An 11,013-nucleotide genomic window follows, 5' to 3' on the forward strand; every position below is an offset into this window, starting at 1 on the left:
GTTGAATTATCTCAAGCCAGTCGAGATATTTCATGGTAAGAAGTCAGTTCTTGTGGTATGGCTGCTGGCTGGCAGAAAGCCTATTAGAGTCAAAGAGCGTGAAAATTGGATAGAGATATCTTTAAGGATGTTGGTAGCTTTGCTTCCCACAAAAAAAAGCAGTACACAGTGGATCTAAAATGGATCTAAAGGAGGAAAAAATCATGGATAACATGAGAAATCAAAAAGGAATTACATAAAGTAAGAAAAAAAAAGGCCAGTATTTACAGAAAAATAACATCTTAAATCTGATGGCTTAACTTGCTTTGTAAGTATTGGGATTGGCAGGTTTCTTTAATGTTTCTGGTGAACAGCTGTTCTCCACAGTTGTAGGCTGCAACACAACATATATTTTGTCTCCTTGCAGCAGTGGGGTTTAACCCCTGGCTGAGCAAACACCTAGTCTGGGGTACAGCTCAGGTAGTTTGCCACCACTTATCAGTATGTATTTTGGCAATGTCAGTAATTGCTTTCAGCGGCTATGAGCTTTACACAGAGGAAACGTTTTAACAGAAAATGTCACCTGACTCAAACTTTGAGGTTTCAGAAATAGATTTTTATAACCATAGTAGAACAAAGAGTTTTTCAGAGCACTTTGCAACTAGCTCAGTAGCAGATTGTCCTTGCACTCTATTGCTTTGGATTTCCTATAGACTCATGAGAACATATAGTATTCCATTTTTTAATTAAATTAGCAAATATATGATAGTTATGTTGAAACTAGCTCAACAGAAGCAAGTTATTGGTGAACATCTTGGCCGGAAACTAAGTACAGTACCATTGTGACTCCACAGGGTATTGTCTCATGGCTGGTATCAAAAGCCCTTTTGTACAATAAAGTGGGCCTACAGGAAAGCAGGAGAGGGACTCTTTGTCAGGGAGTGTATTGATAAGACAAAGGGTAACAGCTCTAAATTATAAGAAGGGAGATTTAGGAAGAAATTATTCCCTCAGAGGGTGGTGAGGCACTGGAACAGGCTGCCCATAGAAGCTGTGGTAGCCCCGTCCCTGGAAGTGTTCAAGGCCAGGCTGGATGGGGCTTGGGGAAACCTTGTTTGGGGGAGTTGTCCCTGCCCATGGCAGAGGGCTGGAACTGGGTGAGCTTTAATGTCCCTTCCAACCTAAGTCATTCTACTCATTCATCTGTGTACGCTGGACGTGGCTCAAAATCACAGTCCGGTTCAGATAACTAACTGTAATGTGAGTGCACTTGAAAAATTCAGAAAAATCCAATCATGAAATTAATGTGATACCTGAGGGCATATTTTTTTTTTAAAAAGCAGATGCCTCTTCAAAGTTGGTAGGCTTCTTTTTTTTTTGGGGGGGGGGGGGGAGGGTGGAGAAGGGGGGATATGTCTTTTATATATCATCTGATCAGTATTTTTTTTTTTTTTTTTTTTACATTATCCCACCCTATATGCAGGACTGACTAGTGTGAATGTTGTAGTTAACAATAACCCTAGCACACGCATGGCACGTGTTTTCTGTTTGGAAAAGGTGCGTTTAGTTTTGTCGTTTTCTGGCAGTTGTAGCACTTCTCTGGATGAAGGCAAACTGAAATAAAAAGCCCAGAGGAGACTGCAGGCTGATGCAGAAAGTAGAGGTGGGAGTTCGTTTATTCTTTCAAACTTCCTTTACTACTTTGGAAAGTCGTTTAGGCCTGATGGCTTTAAAGAACTAAAAGCCTAAACTCCTGTGACTTTAGTATTCAATGGTCCTTACCCTTCTAAGTACTTTCAGACATGGACTTCAATCCCTCCTGGCTTTTGTTCCTCATTTTCTCTTAATGGGTTGTTGTTGAATGCTCAAAGCACCCTGAGGCACTATGATAGGGAAAAGATGCTAGTGATATAAGGAAACTAACCTCACTTACTGTCTGCTGTCCCATCAATCTTTGCAACAGACAGAGGTTTATGTGTTCATTTTGTGGCTATCTTCTGTCTATATAGATTATTGTATGTGTATCATGCTTTTCAGAGTTTTCACATTTCAGGGAGCAGTGTACTATATACATTTCAAACAATTCTTAGAGTAATTGGATTCCCATCAAGCTGTATTTGTATTGGGGTTTAACTTACGGATGCTTGAAATCTGATCTGATGCATTTCTGTAGGCATTCGCAAGAAAGAAAAAAAAAAGATAGTGGTCTTTTAAGATTCAAAGAAGCTTCAAAATGAATAAAAATGATGTCTTTTACTGGATCTCCAGTACTCTCTAGGTGATTACACAAAAGAATACTAGGAAGGTGGCATGGGTGCTGGAAGTTGTCTTAATATAATCAAACCTTTATGGGAGAGAAATGGTTCTTTATCCTTCTTTTGTGGAACTATAACTGAAGTAAAGAAATGTTGCAAGGCCTCCATACATTTTCTTTGGAAGTGTGTGTGTGCACTGGTTAATCAAGGTCAGCTTCAAGAAGCAAAAGTGAAATCTGTCAGAGGCAATATTTATGAATGGACTTTCACTCTGCTGTAATTGAAATTAATGTTGAGTCATCTTTTCCAGTAACTTCACGAGCAGACAAATTTGAGTTGACGGAGGGATAAAAGGTCTGAATGTAGGCTCTCCAAGGGAGAGCTCAAAATGTGGCCAGGGCTATAAATCATTTCCTGAAATGATAATGTAAATGCTAATTGATCTAGAGACACTCCTGGAAGTCATGTAGCAAAAGCACATCTTAATTTTTATCAGGAACATCTACTTGCAGAGAGTGAGACAATGAGAGCAAGTGGAAAAACTATGGGTGTTTTTTGTACCGTTCAAATGTACTTCCCATGGAAGCATACAGTGGCTGGTAGTTTCATACAAGAGGTTAAAGCTATGACTGAATGTTATCTGCAATAGGTTTGATGGTGTATGATGTACATTTATGTGTGCTGTTGCCTTAATAATGCACAGTATCTAGTCATGTTTGGTGAGATCTACTTGCAGCAGATCTTAGCAAAACATCTGTGCTCCATTGGGACAAAAGAGATCGCAGTGGATTAGGAAATACATTGGAGTGGAACATGAAACATTTTGGCCATAGAAGTAATTCGCAGAAGGGATAATTTGTATGCATTTTCATCTTTTTAAGTGTCTCCATGTTCAGCAAATCTATACTCAGAGCTTAATTTGGGGCATATTAACCTAAATTAATAATTTGAAGACCCTGGTACAGCTTTCTGTTCTAGATGGTACAGTACTGAACATGATGCAGAACAGAGTTATAAATAAATAAAAAAAAAAAGCCTGCTTAAAACATATAAAGGAGAAAACGAGAAAGCTGCTGGAAAATTAACTATAAAGAGCTTTTTTTTTTTTTTTTTAATCCATGTAATGGTAACACAGCCAATAGGAATTTGCTGCAACCAAGTAAACTTGCCTGGTTAACTGAAGTTAACTTTTAGTGGTTGAAAAACTGTTTTCCATTAAGAAATTACAGTACTGTCATAGAACTACCTTTCTCTAACCTCTGAAACATGGAGTAAACTGCAAATTTTTATTTGTTAAGGTATTGGTATGAAGTATACTGGTAAACGGACCCTAGTCAAATAAATGTAATCATTCTGAAGGATCGACAAGTTCACCTTTGCTTTCCATTACTTTTTTTTTTTTGGTCAGCTGGTGTCTATTGTCAGTGAGGTTTCTGGATTTATTTGGAGTTTTCAGAGAAATGCTTCTTGTTACTTTTCCTTTTACTGAATGTCTTTTTGATGTGAGAATTCCTGACTGAATAGGCTGATATTTGCAGTTACTGGGACTAAAGCATGCCAGAAAGCTGTTAAAGCAGCATGAGGACACAGCATTATGAAAGCATAATAATAATTTTCCATTCTATGAAACCTTTTATTCCAGTCTTATTTTCTTACTTATAGCATTGCTTACTTTGATGCTTGATTATCTTTGGTTACAAAAGAAAGGTTTTCATTGAGATATCAGCCTGTTAGGTCTCTCCCCTTGGTGTTAAATTAATATAGAAACCAGTGAGGTACTTGGAAGGGCAGGAGCGCTGGTGTCCTCTCTGTTCTGGCAGCTGATCAACACTGCCTTTTGCTTGCTATTTGCCTAGCTGCCTCCTTTTAGTCCTTCTGAGCTTCTTGAGGCTTTTCTGATTAAAACTTTGTGTCCTCTGCTTACTGCGGTGGTCCTCAGTCAAGTATCACCGTTGTTCCCACGCTGAGCATTAACCATGTATTTCCCCCTTGGTTCTCTGCCTCTGGTAGCTGTACCCTACCAGTTATCCTCTTACTGCTCCTATCTTTAGAATGCTTTTTGATGAATCATCCTCTATCCGTTATTCTTGGTATGCTCTACAGTTTTTGGAAATGTGGTTTCTTTGGTGGGCTGACATTTCTCTCTGCCTTTTGACCTTAATTGGTGAAGTCCTCCCCTTGCAGAGGACCATCTGGGTCTTGCCAGGCTTCAAGAGTGCCTCAACCTGTCTTAGGTCTTTTCTGCAGTTTCCTTGAAACGTGGCACTAAGTGGATACAACATGTGCCTGTGCTAAGAGCATTTTGTGTATGTAAAGTTTATGTCTGACATGGGAGAAGGTATAGATAGGCTTATTGTCAGCGTGTTTTACAGCTGCGGTGGGGAGCCTACTGTCAGATGCTGTGTAGTGTGGACTGTGCTTAAGCCTCTGAATCAAACTGTCTCATATTGGGAGTAGTCTGACTACTCTTGTATTTTTTTTTTCCATTTTTTTCCTCTTACCTTTAATTTAAAATGAATCAAAATACATAATTTAATGTGTAAATTTTCAAAGGTTTGTCTTTGTCCCTGTAGAAACTCAGGTTCTTAAATTAATAAATGGAAAACAATGAGGCAGAATGTTATACTGTCATGTCTCTGACCACTGTTTATTCATATAACTATTCCGGAAGCAAAAGCATAGCTCTTCCTGTAAATTCCTCAAAAGGAATATTTGGTTACAACAAGTAATATATAGATTTTAGGCTTGCAGTAATTCACTTTTGTTTTTAAACATATTATATTCAGAAAAAATATGAGTAGGATATGCTACTTTTCCTGTGCCTTGTGCTATTAGATACTTTGCAAGTTAAATCCTACAGCTGAAGTAGTAAGCCCACTTTTCAGCATTAGTAGGAGTAATGTCAATGAAAGGGTAAAAATCTTGCCTTTTGGCTGTGGAATAGATGACTGACCCACAGACTAATTTCTAAACAAACCAGGCAATTGTACGTGCACTAATTTCTTGTGAATGCTAGTCAGTTTTCTACTGTAATTTTCTTACCAATTTGTTGTTGCTTTGTTTTAGTTGGATTGTAGATGTTCATAGAAGAACACGATTTGTACGTCAGTGTACTGAAACAGAACATTTTGGGCATGTTAGAAGTGTCAGGCTTAAATTTTATAGCGCAAGTCTGGAGCAGAAATGAATAATAGTAATTTTCATCTGCAGTGAGTAACAGACACTCCAAACATCCTGTTTGGAGACTGAGATTTTTTTTAATGAAGATTTTTTGTGGGGGCATGTAGTAATTTAGATATTCATATTTTCAAAGCTCACTGTAAATGTGTGTTTATAGTGGCTATGTGCAAGTTGTGATACACTCTACATGGACAGAATCTGCGTGAAATGGTACTTGGAATAAGTAGCAAGACCTTCCTATGCTTCCTCAATAGCTAAATAGAAGTCTGTGATGAGTGATGTATTTAGATGTACATTTATTAGTTAAGAATAGGGGATTGTACCTTTGCCTTCATTATCGTGAGCTATGGCTGTATGCATTCCCCATGTCTTATGAGCTGCCTCATGCCCCTGGTTTTGGTTGGGCTGCACAGTAATTTGATGTTTGCTAAGTGTTTGTCTACCTGTGATGACAGAGTTATCTGCGAGTCTCCCTTGGGGCCCCAGGCTATCGATGCAAATGCAAAGCCAGAAGTAGAGGATGTGCCAGCCTCAGTTGAGAGCATAATCAAGAACCTTTTTATCTGCTGAAAAGTGCCCCAAGAAATAGTACCAAACTTCAAATTTCAATCTGATTGTGCAGCTTTGTATTGGACATCAGCATTTTCTGAACCCCCGTAAGAAGCCTATGCCAGATCAAGACACGCCTTCCAAGGGACGTGATTTTGAACCAAAATAAATCAAACAATTTCCTCAGTTCACTTTTACGTAAATATAACTCAGTTCTATGAATAAGCCATTAACAGTTATTTTGGGGGAAACAAAAAGAAGTCAAGTCATAGGCCACTTGCTATTTAAGTCCAAAGCCATCTTTGGAGGCTTGAGCTTGCATTGGAGCATGCAGCACAGCGAGATGCATCATGCAGGTGCCCATTTGCAGGCATGTGGTGTGCCCACGTTGCCGTGCAGGCACCTCTCCTGGCACGAGTTTTGTGGGACTTTACTGGCTTGGCTGCCTGAGCACAAACGTGGTCTGTATCCCTGCAGAAGCCCTCTGTGTCAGAGGCATGCACCCACCAGTTCTTGCTTCCGCATTTTCGCAGGACTGAGGGTGCCGTTTTCCATCTGAAAGCGATTCGGTGTAGATTTTCACAGTGGCAGCTGACAACTGGGATCTGTACCAAGTGTTCGCCAGGCTGATGCTGCCTTATCTCAAGTCATGGATTTGTTCCCATCTGAGCAGAGCAAAAGGGAGTGTAAATGACATGAAAACTGCATTACTGTCCAACTAGCTGGGTGTGATTAGCTACCTTGGTGGCCATAAAAATCTCACATCTCATGCAGAGCATAAGCGAAGGAGAATTACAGCCTTTCAAAAATTGTTGGCAATAGCTACTTTAATAAGAATGTAGTCCTATTATTAATAAAAGCATCAAATAATAGAATGGTTTTAGTAGAACAGAGGGCTACAGTTTTGTTCTTCACTAAGCCCACATTCATAAGCATCGATTCAGAAATCTTTTTGTTGCTACCAAAGAAATAGTGAGCCAGGTCTGGGTTTATAAATTGCTGCAGTGCTGAGTATACGTAAACCTCAGAAGATGGTTTTCTATCTGTATCTGGTATAATCGTAGCCTTCTACCGAGCAGTATTTTTTCTCATTACTCTTTCTTTTAGCCTCCCTCATGCCAGATATGATGACTGTATATCCATCGTGTGTTTTTAAGGTTGCCACTGAGAGTAGAAGTCAGCTGGACTGCTGAGTTGAAACACCTTTTGCTGAGTCCGGGTGTACTCCTGCAGTCTGCCCTCTGAGCTAGCTCTGCTGCTGCGGCAGTTCCTGTTGTTTTTTAGAGGGCCGGTGTCTGTCGGATCAGCTTTCTGTTGAACTTGACTGTCCAGTCGAACGCAAGAGAAGCAGCAGAAGTAGACAGAAAGAGGTCCAGACCCTTTGTGCAGTGGTGTGCAAGTCCTCCAGACTGAGCCTAACAGAACCTCAAAAATACCGATTTGATTCCTACAGGATGCCGTAGCTAACTTCTTTGGGATCTGTTTTACTTAGATATTGGAATGTCAGATTTTTCCTGGGATTTTTGCTGTTTCTAGAACCAGAAGACGATGATGACTTTGACTGCTTTCTGAGGCTTAGAAAATAATCTTATTAGATCTTTCACTGATAAGAATCTGCACTTCTCATAAATCATACTTTATCCAAATTGACCTGCTTTATCCTTCCCTCTACAATGAAGGAATGGCAGAAGAACACAAAATTTTGCAGCAATATTTTCAGTTAACTGCTGGTGGCAGAGTAAAACCCAGCTGTGTGTGATCAGTGTTGTTTTGCCAGGAAAAGGCCAACAGGGTGCTTGGTCTTTAACATTTCTTCCTCTTTTTGGCATCTTCTAGATGTACATTTTGACAAAATTCTACTAGTCAAAGGACTAATGTTTGGTTCCTTTGTTTTTTATATAATCGTTCAGCTTATAATTTGGTGATTTTCTGACCACAGAAATTGTTAAGCTGAATATAGTAAAATTATGAGGATGTTTGTATAGCGGCATACATTATTTATGATGCACAAAATGGGTCTTAGGTTTTTATTATAGCAAAAAGTATTAGGAGAAATACTTGTATAATCAGTCTTTACCTTTTAATGGGACTGTGGTAATTAAGGGCACGTTTATGGATTGTGTATTAATTTTAAATGCATAACAAAGCTAATTTGTGATGTTAAATAACTTGGCTTGACAAGATATATCCTACCTATTTTCTTGTGGGTCTTTGCTACCTATCTAAGTTTAAGTCTTCTCTTGCATGTTTTACTGGCTTTATGCATTTGCGCTTCTCCCTTGCCTTAGGCATTATGTGTTCACCTACCAAGTGCAAAGTAGGTGTGGAGCATTCCTACTTAGCTCTGGCGAACCTCTGGGCTGCTGAGCACAAACAGAAGGATTGCACCACTGCTCCAAACCTGCCCCTTGTCCACCTCGTGTTGCATGGAATAAGAGAAGTCGAGAGGGGTTCTCTGGTTTTTATTTCCACGGTATGGCAATATGGTGGCAAATCGCTGTTTCTGGTAGTGTAATCCAGGGATTGGCTTCAGCTTTAACTACTGAAATGAAAGAAAGAGAAGTGCAGTTTGAGAAACCCTGCGTGTTCAAGATCCTTGTTTAAAATCTGCCACTTGTCGCTGAGCCAAATGGCATGACAATTGGTAGCGAACGACGAGGAAATTCATTGCCATACTGTCTATCACTGTGGACTTTGCCAGAAGTTATTTGTGTCTCTAAATTGTCTAATAACTTGTAAAAGGCAATAAAGCTTTGTTGGAGAGCTATGTGGATGTGCTGCATTACAATGCTACGCTGGAAATGCTTTGCTCAGTTTTTCTGGTCGGGGTACTGCTGGAATACTGGCTGCGCCGCTAAAAACATGCGTGAGCACATATGTCATGTGGTGTGGTATCGCTGCAATGTGTAACCTCTGGAAACATCTGCCTGATTTTATGCTGAAATGGGGGCCAGCCTTCGCCCCCAGCTTTTACCAGCTTCCCTTGTTGGTGCTGCAAGGGATGAGGCTCAGGCTGCCGGCAGTGCCGTGGTGCTGCGAGAAGCAAGCTTTGCGCCCGGCTTCTGCGCCTTTCGCCCTGCTGCCTGCTGAGGCGTTCAAGGGGATTTTTAGCTCTGCTGAAAGTTGGCCAGCGACTTTATGTGCGGTTGTGGCCGTGTTGTGCATGATACAGTTGAGGAACAGACATTGCTTGTTGGCTGAGCTCACCAGCAATAAAACTGTGCAGCTGATCGGCTTTGTCCTCAGCCTGCAGAGACAGGAAATGGTTACATATGGCTTTCTGGAATAAGAATAAAATGAGACCCTCCAGTTAGAAATGAACCAAGTCCAAAGCACCCACAAAACTATTAAAGAGAAATAGCAGTGTTGAGTCTAGGTAAAAAAAAAAATAAAAAAAAAAAATAAAAAATTTGGCGAGACCTCCTTGTGTGGCAGTGCTGGCTAGCTAGCAACTGGGGCAGCAGAAGAGGGTGGGTCTGTGCTGGCCTATCTACCTCGAGTAACTCTCTACAGCAAAAGAAATCCTTAGCAATGAATTATTAATGGATATTAATTAATGTAATACACTGCTTTCTGCTAAAATTGGTAAACTGACAAATTATGAAGCCTATAAGGTGACGGTAGCAAAAAGTTTCCTTATTTTCTAGGGAAGGGAAACAAAGTGTCCTGGAAGCATGCAGTTCCCATACTGTGTGGGATGAATACACTGCCATAACACACGGGAGCTAGATGTGACTGTGCCCCTGAACGTAGGTGTTCTTTTTATAATTTGTCGAAATCACAGCTTGTGGGGATAAATGGGACTATAACATCTTGACTGCCTGAAGATCTAGTATAGTGCTTCAGTACTTTTTCATAAGGGAGCAGAATTATTGTTGTAGTTGAAAAACTTTTTAGATTTCCCTGGGAACTCAGGTCAGAAGGTCCAAAACCATGTGTTACTTGGTCTTACGTATGCAGTAATCACTTATCATTCCTGTATTTTTTCACGTCTTTAGAGGCCGGAGGAGGTTCTTGCTTAATGTGTTAGTAACTCCCTGTGTGCAGCTCCATATCCGAGTTCCTGGAATTTCATCATTCGCGACAGAAATGCTTCCAGTTATAAGTCTGCAAGCAGCAGCTATTTATGTCAGATGGAGGCAAATGACGGGATTTGTGTCAAAGCCTGTTACATCTTTTAAAGATTTCCCTATCAGTTCTGAAGAAGTTCTATAGGAAGCTCAAAACGTAGGCAGCTAAGCGCAGACTTGGGTGGCTAACGTAGAAGTGTTAGCCCTTCAATACGTCAGTGATGATCAAGAATACTGTTTTAAGCATATACGCTCTCTGGGGTGTGCTGTACTGAAGAGAACTGCCATTTATTCCCATGAAAGTCCTCTCTTTTCTTCCTTAATTGTATAAATACAATAAAGTGAAACCCATAAACTTCATGTTTTAGTTTCATGTGTTTTTTCAACAGTAAATTTAACAATGCAATATTGCTGCAAGCAGACAGAAGGCTTTTCCTGATAACAGATGGGGAAGATCTTGACCCATCCTTTGTCAAATATCATGCGAGTCAGGTTACCTGATTGTCATCAGGCTGTGTGCCTGGGTGGGCGCCAGGGTGGCCAGGTAGGGTATAACCATGGCCATTCATCATGCCCTGCCCGTCTCTCCCTTCCGTCAGCAAGATAAAATGCTCTAATATAATCAGCTCTACAGGGAGACACAAGGCTAGCTGGTGTTTTGTTCTTGGAAGAGAATCTTGTGAAAACAAACACACACGCACATCTACAAACAAGCCAGCACCCCCCCCCCCCCCCCCCCCAACATTTCCAGTGTGGTAACTGATAGCTGTCACATTCAGCGACTGAATTGCTTTGGGGCTCTTCTGTGGTTTTCTGCCTCCCTCTGCAGAGGTGTTGTCAGAAGAAAGCAGGGCTTTTTTGCTTATTGTTCTGTATCTGCTGCAGCAGACGGATGTGGCAATGAGAACGGTGCCACATTGGTTCTGCTATCAGCGACAATGGAAAGGAACAGAAGCAGGAGAGGTAACAAGGAAGCTGTA

The 11,013-nt window shown here is 40.6% G+C and overlaps 1 long non-coding RNA gene across 1 annotated transcript in view; it reads left to right on the forward strand.

The window, feature by feature from the left end:
* Window positions 1-10,748, forward strand: part of LOC310902399 — a 51,022-nt gene extending 40,274 nt beyond the window's left edge. Inside the window, exon 3 of the long non-coding RNA XR_014586699.1 lies at window positions 8,252-10,748. This is a non-coding gene — a long non-coding RNA (uncharacterized lncRNA). The remainder of the gene's footprint in view (window positions 1-8,251) is intronic.
* The last annotated feature ends 265 nt before the right edge of the window (window positions 10,749-11,013 follow it).

The sequence above is a fragment of the Anser anser genome (genome assembly GCF_964211835.1).
Source record: "Anser anser genome assembly, chromosome: 7".
Lineage (NCBI taxonomy): Eukaryota > Metazoa > Chordata > Aves > Anseriformes > Anatidae > Anser > Anser anser.